The sequence below is a fragment of the Canis lupus genome, chromosome 14 (genome assembly GCF_011100685.1).
Source record: "Canis lupus familiaris isolate Mischka breed German Shepherd chromosome 14, alternate assembly UU_Cfam_GSD_1.0, whole genome shotgun sequence".
NCBI classification, from domain to species: Eukaryota; Metazoa; Chordata; class Mammalia; order Carnivora; family Canidae; genus Canis; species Canis lupus.
The window spans coordinates 48,902,004-48,915,064 of record NC_049235.1 but is presented as its reverse complement, the minus strand read 5'-3'; the positions used below and the strand labels follow the sequence as shown (position 1 = coordinate 48,915,064).

Sequence of the window (13,061 nt, the reverse complement as noted above, 5' to 3'; positions counted from 1 at the left end):
ACCTGAGCAGGGAGCCTGATGCAGGGCTCAATCCCAGGACCCTGAAATCATGACCTGAAAAAAGGAGATGCTCAACCAATTGAGCCATCCAGACACCCTGAAGATTCTGAACTAGAGCTTCACTGGCAAGTTTAGCATGCTCTTTAAGCACAACTTTCATTCATGAGCCCTCCACCCCAGGTCTTCTGCACTTACCTGAAAAAGCCAGACTTCTCAGGGAGGTGAAGAGATGGGCCACCTATTTGAGTTCTGTATAGGATTCTTTTCTAATAGTAAGCCCACTGGACACTTCCATGGTCTGCAAGCACGCCAGAGGCCTGGCCAGTTCACTAAAGCAAAAGGAAACCAAAGTGTTATAAGTTCCGCAGTGTCGACAGCAACCACAAAACCTCAAAACTATTTCAAACATACTAGCATTGAAAAATCAACCTCTTAAAATGAAAAGTCCAGGTTGCAAAATGACAGCAAGGCTGATTGTCAAGAAGTACTAAAGTTTTATGACTACTGCAAGAATCCACTTAAAAAAAAATCATTCAGACCAAGTTTTGTAGATAATAGGAGAAAAAGTGATATTATAAAAAACAAAAAGGAGAGATAAGCTGTGTACTATGTTTGGGATGAAAGATTATACATATATGATATTTCCTTTACAAAATGTATAGAATTATTCTGTAACCCCTTGGGGATCTAGAACTACTATTCTTATATTTTGGTGATTAGATCTGTCATTGATATATATTATATTGATTATGATATGAGTGCGTTTGTCCATAGCCTCACTCTTTAGATTCAACATTATCTCAGAAAGAAGATATGCACACATTCACAGAAATAAGTGGCAAATATTGAAAGAAAAATAAGTTCCTCAGGATCCCTGGGTGGCTGTCAGTTGACCATCTGACTCTTGATTTTGGCTCAGGTCATGATCTCAGAGTCATGGAATCCAGTCCAGCATCAGGCTCCATGGTCAGCTGGGAGTCTGCTTAAGATTCTCTCTCTCCTTCTCCCTTGGCCCACTTATTTTCTTTCTAAAATAAATAAATCAATCTTAAGAAAAATAAGTTCCTCAAACTGCTCAAATTTGCCTATCATATTATACAACACTGTAGTATTCTATAAATATTATAATTATTGTGTAAACCACATGATAATGTATAGAAATCTGAGGGTTAAAAATGCTAATTTATTAAATATCAACATTTTAAACATATTCCAATTTTTAGCTCTAATTTGACATTTCTGCATTTAAAAAAATAACACAAGCATCAAACACACCATTTCTGGGTTGTTTCTACTTTAAAGGCCCTAATTAGAAAGATAATTTTGGTAATTTGCAATGATTTTTGGTCTCCTGTACAATGCTGAAGAATATTCTAGGCAAAAAAAAAAAAAGAAAAGAATATTCTAGGCACACATTTTGCAATTCCTGTTTCCTATTGTTCACATTTCTCATTTTGAGCATAATGTTATTAGTGCACCTGACTTTTTTTTTTTTTTTTTTTTTAGTTTCAAGGGAAGGCCTCTTTGTCTGGAAAGTCTTCAGTTTCAGCAGCTGTGCACTCTGTGTGTTATAGGAATAGAAATGTTATATGTTTCAAAATAACTCATGCTGGAGGAGTTTTAGTGTTTAGTAATGGTAGAGGAGACTGTTCCATATAAGCCCACCTGAGAACAACTACAAAAATTGGATAGAATATAAAATCTATTGGTTTGAAAATCTGTTGGTATAGAAAGCTGGCCAGGCAGTAAGAACCTGGAAAAACAAAATCCCCAGGAAAAGGGAAATACAAATGGTGAATGTGATTTTCAACTCTAGTTTTCATGCAAGGTATTTCTGATTTGTAACTGGCCACTGAGAAATCGAGCAGAAAGGGGTAGCTAGGAGGCTCAGAAGTGAAGGACATCTGGGTTAGGTGCAGAATTAGAGTTCAGGGACCACCAAGAAGGTAATGTCCTTATAATTATGCTTTCAAGGGGGACATTTGTAGGACTACACCTTTGGAAAAAGCATGAACTAGAAATGCTTTGCCATCACAAAGTTAAAGCCCAGTTTCTAAGCAACTAACTTAGGTAAATAATCATTGAATAGATTAGGAGATTCTCCTTCCTACCCCAAGCAAAAGTAATGTCTGGAGAATAACACTATCTAGATCAGTAAACTAGCTCTCAAAGTTTTTATACATAATGCTTGTTTCAGTAAATATATATTTTATAATCTGAAGATACAGTTGGTTTTATTAAATGACCCATGAATCAGGGAGCATCCCACCCAACAAGTTAAGGAGAGTTCCTCGAGTTTCGATTAATATTAACAGGCATGTCAGAAGATAAAACCTAATAGCCAAAATCATGAAAATAGACACAAAATAGAAACAAATGCATAAGGAGATCCAGACTGAGGGACTTTAAGATAACTGTGATTAATAGTTTGAAGAAATAAGGTGAAATATAGAGAATTTTATATTTTATTCCGGAATCTATCTTAAAATTCAAATAGAAATTCTAAAACAGAAAAGTAAAATAATGAAATTAAATAATTAATGGGGACTAATAGACAATGAGACCGGAAGATGAAACTAGAATAAATCAGAAGAAAATACCAGATTGAAGAACAGAGGAGGGAAGAAAGGGAAAAAATTACATGAAATCACAAAAGAATACACAGGGAAAAGTTCTAACATGTTCATAATTCGTGTCCTAGAAAGAGAGAAGAGAAAGAGTTAAGCAGAAGTAATATTTAAAGAGGAAATAAAAAAAAAAAAAGAGGAAATAATATGTAAATGTGTAAGCAGTCAAAAACAAAGTTTTTTAGACTAGATGAAAAAAATACATGTGACTCAATGTTGATTGAAAGACACACCTAAAATACAACAACACAAAAACCCTAAATTGGATGGAAAAAACATTGAGGCCAGTATAGCTATGTATTTTTAATATATTTATCAGACAAATTAGACTGTAAGGTAAGAAACTTTATTGGGCATAAACAATGGAAATTTTATTATGATAAAAGAGTTAATCTTTCCAAAATATTATAGTTGTAAATTTGTTGCACTTAATAACGAATTTCAAACTATATAAAGCAAAACAATGATGAAACTAAATCCAAGGTATAAATTCATAAACATAGGGAGATCTTAACAGATGTCTCTTAGTAACTGATACATCAAGCAGACAAAAATTCAATATGGTTATAGTATATTTAAACAATGCAATCAATACATTTGACCTAATTTACATAACTTATATTCAACAAATACAAAATTCACATCAAATGCCAAGCTGATTAACCAAATGACTCTAAAAGAAATTTTTTAAAAATATAAAAAAAGTAAAATTATATAGAGTACATTTTTGACAACAATACAGTTAAGCTAGAAATCAATAATGAAATGAGATAACAATAAAAACTTTATGTTTGAAAATTACTCAATAGACTTCTAAATAATTCAAACACTAGGTGTACCTAGATGGCCAGTCAGGTCATGATCTCAGCATCCTTGGTCCAGCCCCAAGTTGGGCTCCCTGCTCAAGAGGGAGTAGTAGGCTTCTCCCTCTCCTTGTGCCTCTCCCTCCTACTTGTGCTCTCTCTCTCTCAAATAAATAAATAAAATCTTGATAATAGTAATTTAAACAATAAAAAATAAATACAAATGGCAATCAGGAAATATTTTATTTTGAAGATAACAAAGTATCTTTATGACCTTGGGATATAGATTTATTTTAGAATACAGAAATCTCTAATCACTAGAGATACTGATAAGCTAAACTACATTGAAAGAAGATTTTTATGCCCAACAAAGACATCATCAAGAGAATAAAAGGGCAAATCATAGGGTAGGAACAGATTTTTATAGTTCATAAACTGACAAAGAACTCATATCAGGTATGGATCGGGAACAAAACGATAATACAATGAAGTTAGTATACACAAAATACACAAATAGGCAGTTTGCAAAAGATTTCCCAGTAAGCACATATTAGTGATTTGGGAACTGCAAATAAAAACCGCAATGCAATACCACTAACTATACACCAGATAGCTGAAATTTAAATAGAATTTAATACCTCACGATTAAAATTTAAAATTTAAATACAGTGTAATGACTTAGAGCATTAAGTATTGCAGAGGATATGGAGTAAATAGAATTTCATACACTGCTAGAGGGAGTGGAAAAGTGGCACACCAAAGCTGTGTTTTTACAGCTGAACATACAAATGTCTCGTGAACCAGCAATTGTATTCCTAGCTACACACCCAACAGAAAATGCATATGTGTGTATACCAAGCAAGTTACAGGAATGTTCATAATAGCAGTAGGTATAACAGTCCAAATCTGGAACATCCCAGAGGTCAAAAATAAACATATTACAAAAACAAAAGTGTGGAATGTCCAGAATTGCTCTTGCCATGAAAACGAATGAGGTAATGCTACGTACAAAAACACGGATGAATTTTGCAGACATTGTATTAACATATCATTCCAATTTTAGTATATGTGCTGCCAAAGCCAGTACATCGTATTAATATAAAGAAGCCATGGCAAATTGAACTCCAATAAAAAAAATTAAAAAATAATATAATATAAAGAAGCCAGCCACAAATGAAGTCATTGAGTGATTACATTTATATAAAATTTAAATACTGTCAAAACTGATACAGGATGTCACAAGTAAGTGGTTGAAAGTAGGAGGACTTCTATACTCACTCTTGATCTGGGAGATAATGTGCTTGGTTTGTGGTAATTCATCTGGTTTTACCCTTACAATTTTTGCACTTTTCTGTCTATAGATTATACTGAAACAATAAAAGTTCATGTTTAAAAATGACCCATGCTGGAAATGCAGTGCTATAAGTTGTTTGACACTAATTATTTTCACCGTTCTGTGGCTTCCAAATAAGACTTCAGCCAACATTCCCTTTCCTCCCTTGAGGCTTCAGATGGAATGTTCTCCTTTTCCAAATTTCTTGCATGCTACTGCTCCTTTTCCTAGGTTTGATGCTCACAGAGCCTCTTCCTCACTTTGAAATACGTTTGGCCAGTGTTTCATCCCCAGTGAAATAAGTGCCAAAACAATTAGCTCCAAATCCATTTTCGGAGCTCATTTGGAACAAATTTGCATATAGCATTTGCGAGCTTCCTGCTCTTACCTATTAAATCAATACGCAAAGTAAACTCTGTTTGAACTCTGCTGCAGATATTCAAAATCCTCCTAAGCTCATTAAAGGATTGATTTTCAATATTGAGACCCTGTGTAAAAATGAGACTGGTGATGATATCCCGTCAAATATTTAAAGAGCAGGGGAGGGATCTGTGAAGCTCAGCAGCTCAGTGCTTGAAGATACACAGTTACTAGAAACACCCTTCCAAGTCATCATCCAGCCTGCCTGCTCATCCTGTGACAGTACTGACATTTCAAGTGATTCATTGCTTACAAACGGAAATGTCTTACTGTACTATCTACCCACATCTCCTAATCCCCCCCTCATAGCCACAGAGAAAAAGCCTAAGCCCTTTCCTACACAATAGCCCTGCAAGGACCTGGTGACATTTGCCTTGTCCAGTCTGAGTCTTCTCCAAGCCAGGGGCCATGATCTATTAAAAAGAATATTCACGTGGTGTGGCTTTGAGTTCCTCCAGCCTCCTAGCCTCTCTACTTTCAATACCCTTCAGCTCATTTAACTTTTTTCTTCATAGGGATTCATCCAGAACTCCAGGAAATGCTTCTGTGTGCTCAGACCTGTGAAATGATATCTCTTTATACTGTGGTTGTTTTTTTTAAAAAAAGAACTGTCTCCACATCTCCTCCATCCTGTGCTTTTGGAACCAAGAGAAGACCTTTGCATTGATCTTGCCTAAATTTTATTTTGCTACACGGGTTTTCAGAACTTTTTAGATCCTAAATACGACCACTACGTCTTTATTCAAGATGTGCAACAGAACTGAAGTCCAAGGTCTCTGCCCATCCAGAAGTTTCCATTTGAACATCAGTCCTTCAGAAAAGTTACTCTCTAGACACCAGACAGCCTGTGTTTCCAGAATGTCAATATTGCCAACAGCAACCTTGCCAGATGCCTAGATGAAAACCACATACCTATGTCTAATGAATATTGTTCAATTTCATTCTGGTAACCTGTGCAAGGTATCCCTGTCGCAATGTAACTTTCCAGCCACATGAATTAGGATTTGGATTCTTCATTCACAGTAGAATGCAAAGATTTGGAAATTCAGCTGCATTCCAAGTTCCTCTCTTTTATCTAGTGAACTAGATGCCCTTAGACCACATAGACTCCCTGAGCCCCCATTTTACTAATTAAGACAATGGGATAATGCCTGTGCCTCTAATGCAAAAATTTTTTAAATTTGCTTGTTTTATGATTTGTATGGCCTTTATCTAGAGCAGTACTTTCGCTTTAAGGTATTCCATGAATTTCAAACTCCACAAGTAGAATATTCTGAAACAGAGACCATCAAACATCCTCATCAGTGCAGAAGCCCAAGGTTTTCACCATTTAATGCATCCACACATTATACTTATTTAAAAAAAAATTGTCACCTGTAAAGAAATCCCTTGTAAAGATGGTGATAATGATGATGATGATGGCAATGATGATGATGACGTCCTGATATCCAAACTGGGGCTTCACCCTAAAGTGAAGTGTTGCTAGAATAACTGATGTTATTCACTTGGCTTCCTCCAGACTTTGAGGTGTTCTATTTATATGCATGTCTGGATATTATAAGGTATTTTAGGGTAGTTGCTAGGGTTGACAGATGAATTTTATGGAGGAACATGAGTACACCTCAAACCTATACTTCCTCTCAGCAAGGAACTAGATTCAAGGCCTATGTAATTCTCACGAAACAATTTCTACAGTACTATTTTTAAAGCACAACTTGTTTTTCTAGAAGCAGAGCAGGAGTCCCTGTATTTTGGAAGACCACACTCCTATAGAGAAGAAATCTAATGGCATTATAACTTAAGAAATCTTAGCATATGGGGGAAGAATTCCAATCTCCCATGTTTTTATTCGCCAGTAATTTACACACACACCAGATAGATCTAGTAACTGAATCACCAGGCAAAAACGTTTATTCCAGGTTAAGCCAGGCCAACACCTAATTTTAAGCTTCAAGCATCCTGACCCTGTTTACAGAAATAGTCTTATTTTCTCTGACCTTAACCTTAATTTCCTTGCTTACTTTCCATTTCTGCATCCACTTAGCTCTTAACTGTTTTGCTTTGTCTCCCGTGAAGGACCCTGTGCTTGCTTTTTGTAGTTAAGGGTGGATTTGACTTCTTTAGTTCCAGGTAGACTTCCCACCTGATTGAGCCCTAGCCAACTCATCATCTATGATGGTTTCCTTAGTTCCTTAATACTCACGCCTCAAGTGAGAGGTTCACAGTTCTCCTGAGAATGACCAGCTCTTTCCAGAGAAACTTAATAGATAGTTATAGTGGGTCTTTACTTTAGCTGCTCCTAATGTTGCATTTTTATTTTTTAAAAAAATCATCCCATGTTTTCCTGTTTCCTTAACATTTGTGTTTCCGTCCTCATTTTGGTTACTGCATCTCTACAGTACATTTTTTTTCTTGGAGGATGAGTTTGTTTATTTTAAAGATTGATTTATTTGAGAGAGTGTGTGTGTGCACATGAGCAGATGGTGGGGTAAGGGGAGAGAGAATGTCCAGCAAACTTTTTGCTGAGTACAGAGCCTAAGGTGGTGCTCGTTCCCAAGACCCTGAAATCATGACCTGAGCTGAAATCAAGAGTCAGATACTTAACTGACTGAGCCACCCAGGCGCCTCTTAGAGGATGAATTTATTAATTTACTCAGCAAATGCCTATTTTACCATTGTATTTATACTTACCAGCACAGCTCCAGAAGCTGCCTATTAATTTGATTCTACCTTTGCTGGGGAACTTGTCATCTCCTTGTACTACAGCATAGGCCTCATCATACTGGCCAGCAGTCGGCTGGATGCTATTTATTTCTGAATTCCTTAGCCTTGGTACACAAGTCTCCTCATTCACACACAATCTCTCATTTGCTATCATTCCCAATTTGTAAATAAAAACCTTAATTTATCTACTGTAATAAAGTCAAATTTAAGTCAATATACATATTTTGTTTATAATTTAACAGAAAATAAATTCTATGAAATTACAGAGTATAATTTATATACAGTGACTGACCAACACTTAGCACAGTAGCACAAAACACGTTGCATATGCTCAATAATTGTTTGCTTAGTGGGAAGATGGATGGTTGGATTGATGTATAGATGGATGGATGGATGCTCAGTATGTGCCAGACTGATATTAAGAATTTCATATAAAATAAATAAGCCCTGGAGATGTATTGTACGGCGTGATGAGTATAGCTAATACTGTATTATATATTTGAAAATGGGTAGAAGAGTAAATCTTCGAAAAGAAAACTATAACTGTGTTTGATGGATGTTAAAGTAGAATTATTGTGGTGACAATTTCACTATATATGCAAATGTTGAATCATTATGTTATACATATGAAACCAACATAAGGTTATATGTCAGTTGTATCTCAAATAAATAAGAATTTAATATTTTTTTATATCATCCCTTCAGCAACTCTTGGGGGTAAGAGTCATTAGGCTAAAAAAAAAAAAAAAAAAAAAAAGAATCATTAGGCTCATTTTCTAGATGGGAAAGAAAACTCAGAAATAGGACGGTAACTTTCCAAGACTGTTGCTTATAAATACTGTCATTACTTGGTATTATGTTAGAGTTGCATTAATGATTATGATTAATAATCCTATTAGCTAGCATCTGTTGAATACTTATGCCTTCCATTAAGTATTTTCCTCACATTATCTTATATATAGTCCTCAGGCAACCCTGTAATACATTATTATGTCTGTTATATGTAGTCTTTAGTATTGCATCCAAAAGTGTCTTCTCCGTACATACGTGAGATGTGAAATACTACCTTTTCACTTGTTCACACTTCTCTCTCCATGGCTAGCACGAGAAGTAGAACCTCTGCTTCTGCTTTCTGGGAAGAGGTATTATCCAACCTAAGTAAAAATCAGTAAATGTCAGTTGCTCCTCCAGTTCCCCATTACTAGAAAAGATAGTCATCCAGATGGCTAAACTGTCATCACTAAATTAATCTGACTTTATCTCCCACTATTGATAGGGATTAGGATAGGACTGCAAGGTTTTGACATACTGTGATAATATTAAATGTACGTATTTGTTTTCTTTTACGTATCATCTCAGGCAATTAAATAGCTTGCTAAATGACGTGCTTTTCTAAGAGAACTCAACTATGAATTGGATTAATCTAATATCATCATTCCTGATTTTATTTTTTATTGAAGTGTAATTGACATGTAGCGTTCTATTAGTTTCCGGTACACAAAATAATGATTTGATTCTTGTGAGGAGGACTTTAAAGATTCACTTTTAGTGACTTTCAAACGTGCAATACGGTATTGTTAACTATAGTCACCTTTGATTCTTAGATTGCCTCTCTTACTAGAGTCTGAGACCCTCATAGGGTTTCTTCACTTTTTAAAAATCTTATTTCTCTCTCCTTTTCCACCTGAAGAAATCTAAATTCCTATCTTCCAGGTTTATTCTTTTTTTGTCATCTGATCTGCCCTATTACCAAAACTTTCTAATGCATTCTTCATCTTATTTATTGACTTCTTCAGTTCCAGAATTAAGATTTCTTTTTTAAAAGTAATTTCAATCTCTTTGGTACAGTAGTCCTTCTGTTCATTAATTTTATTCTTGGGTTTATTGAATTAATTGCCTTTCTGCATTTTCTGTAGTTCATTGAATTTCTTCATAACAGCCATTTGGGGATTTGTGTTTTTGTTTTAAAAATTTTTATTTGAGGGTAGCTGATACACAATGTTACATTAGCATCAAATGTACAACATAGTGATTCAGCATCTCTCTAAGTCATGCTATGTTCACAAGTGTAGTCAGCATCATTACCCTACAACGCTATTACAAAATCATTGACTATATTCTCTATGCTGTGCCTTTTATCCCCAATCTATTCATTCCATAACTGGAAGCACTCCCTTTCACCTATTTTGCCCATCCTCACTTCCCTTTCCTCTGGCAGCCGTGAGCTTGTTTTCCATAACAGCTATTTTGAATTATCAGTTAGATTGCAGTATGCCTTGTCCTAGAGTTCAGGTGGCTGAATTGTCATCTTCTTTTTGTGACCCCATATTACTATGACTTTTCATAGTGTTTCATGAAATGCGCCTCTGCCGTCACATTTAAGGTAGCAAACTCCTTTCTTATTTATGGAAGGCTTCGTTTACCTTGATGGTAACAGTTCAACAATAGGCAATTAGAAGCCTTTCTCTTTATTTCCAGGAGGTGGTGCTATAGCACAAGTTTTTTTGGTTTCCCTTATTGAGCCAAATATGCTACACACTTCATTTGCCACCTCCTCTGCCAGAGAGGTAACTGCTGCCAGCTGCTACGCTGCCACCAGCACAATCCCAGCATGTTGCAGCATTAGCTCTTGGGAATGGGGCTGCCTCACCTTCTCCTTCCCTTTCCTCTGATTCCAGAATTGTCTGTGTCTCCAAAGCCTCACCAAGTTCTCGCATCAGTTGGGCTAGTCCTCCACAAATTCTCTATTTCCCATTCGTGTACTCTCCAAATTACCTTTTTCCTGATAGCAGCAAGTGGGGACCATCCTCAGACTCCCTTGGGCGCATAGCCTCCTCTGAGGTCCTCTTGACCCACTTTTGGATGCACATGTGGGTGGATCTCGCAGGTGTTTTGGTGTACTACGCAGAGGCACTTTTGCTCAGTTCTGGATGCCCTGTTGGTTGTAAATCAAAGGGGAGGGGGATAAAGGAACAACCCACACTGTTCTGATGGTAATCTCACTCTCCTCCAAAACTTTACTTTGACGAGTGATGGCCCTAGGGTAACTAATTTTTCTTGGTTTGCCCAGAACTTGCATAGTTTTAGCATGGAAATCCCACATTCCAGAAAACCCCTCAATACTCAGCAAGCAGGGAACTTGAGCATACTCACCCTGCATGTCCCTTCAAAACAAGCCTCTAAAATCTGATACCAACGCCATACAAAACTGGAGTTCCATGAAAACCTATCAACCCACAACTCTATTCTTAGATAAATCACTTTTCTTTTCTATTTACTAAATATGGCACCTTCTTTGAAAATAAAAATCTAAATGATATCTCTCAGGCCTGATGGTGATGATGCTGGAAGGACAGTGGCTCACCAGATTGGGTGAGACTTGTGAAAAATGATGGCCATTATGTCAGGGTTCCTGCCATATCTCCTCCATGGCACAAACTGGGCTCCAAACAGCCGACCATGTAGATGTACAGAGGATTAAACCTCCTGTAGCTGTGGTGCCAATGGACGGGGATATCTGTGGGCACACACCATAATGTGGCCAGTGTCTCTAGTGGTTGCACAGTAGTGACCCCAGCAGACTTCAGGATCTTTCCTGAATGGGCTCACAACACAGTTTATTTTTTTTAAGATTTTATTTATTAATTTGACAGAGAGAGAGTGTGTGCACAGCAGAGGCAGAGGGGAGAGAGAGAGAGAAGCAGACTCTCCACTGAGCAGAGAGCCCGACTCAGGGCTCAATCCCAGGGCCCTGGAATCATGACCTGATCCAAAGGCAGACTCTTGGCCAACTTTGCCACCCGGGCACCCCTGGAGTTTACTTTAAGTTTGAGTTTTGTCCACACTGATGCTCTCATTCATATTTCGTAGCACTTTATTATTCAGTACTTGTCTGCCCTCATTTGAATGAGCATCTTCAGGAAACTTGTGTCATATTATGGGATGCTCTAGGTAGAGGTCAGAAAACTTTTTCCATAAATGGCCACATAGTACGTATTTTAGGCTTTGAGTGCCCTATGAGCCCTGCCACAACTACTCAAATCAGCCGTTATAAGTCAAAAGCAGTCATAGACAATATATACAAACGGCTGCGTCCCAATGATATTTTACTTATAAAAGCAGGCAGCAGGCCACATTTGGCCTGTGGATTGTACTTTGTGAACTTCTACTATTAACAGAAACAAGTGTAGTTAGCCACAGAGTTCTAGAGCAAACAAATGTTGAAGCAGTTCTGGAGAGTGTTACATAAGCTCCAGTTTTGTCCATCTTTAGATTGCTAAAGATTTGAAACCATTGGCATCTTGATCCAGTTGTTAAACTCTTTGAGCCACCTCAGACATTTCAGGAAAGCACTGCCATTCTTAACCTCTTATCCCAGAATATCGTGGGAGAGTAGGTAGAGATATTCTAAATATACCTGATTGGAAAAAAAGAGGGGGGGTGGTTTCTCTGGGTTATCTTTGAGTATATAAAGTGAACGGAATCTCTGATTTACAATTTTTTTCCAGAATGAACATCTCATCTAAATTCTGGTCCTAATATTTTTCAAATTTCTCTTTTCACTTACAGACTGCCGTATGTTCAACTGGCACATAGTGGGCTTCATAACTGTTCTCTTGCCAGCCACAGTGCATAAAATTTCCCAGGCTCCTCAGGAATTTGCCTGAGTGACTACAGATTGCCTGGAAGTGTGAGTGCCTATAGCCGGTTATAATCTTGAAGGACACATTGTTCTGAAATGAATTTTAAGCTTGTATGCTCACTCATTTTAAGTTTTGGAGTCTTGTTAATCCAGTCAACAATTCCTACCTTAACGGAATCATTACAAACAAAATGATCTCATTAAATATAGGCTTTTAAAAACTTACACTTTTAGAGAGTTTTGAAACCTATCCCCTAATCAATTTCCTATCCCTTTCCCGAAGATGTCCCCCACCCACCCAAAATGATCCCTATTTTGGTTACCCACAGCTCCTCGGGAGATTGAATCTATTTTAAAACTGTCTGTGCCATAGTCATTTTAGAGAACTTTGCCGTAAGAAAAAAAATCACCTTTGTTCACATAAGCAAAGGCTAGGGAGGAAGCACATATTTATCATATCAGAGAAAGTTCTTTCACATAAGACCTATCTCGGGGACATAGGTTCAGACAAG

At 36.9% G+C, this 13,061-nt stretch overlaps 1 protein-coding gene across 4 annotated transcripts in view; it reads right to left on the bottom strand.

The window, feature by feature from the left end:
• Positions 1-340, bottom strand: part of GPR141 (G protein-coupled receptor 141) — a 43,135-nt gene extending 42,795 nt beyond the window's left edge. For 2 of the 4 annotated variants that reach the window (XM_038557353.1, XM_038557355.1), the window contains exon 1: positions 196-340. The gene's annotated coding sequence lies outside the window, so the exon portion shown is untranslated. The remainder of the gene's footprint in view (positions 1-195) is intronic. The other 2 variants (XM_038557354.1, XM_038557352.1) reach the window with 2 other exon arrangements.
• Positions 341-13,061: the final 12,721 nt, after the last annotated feature.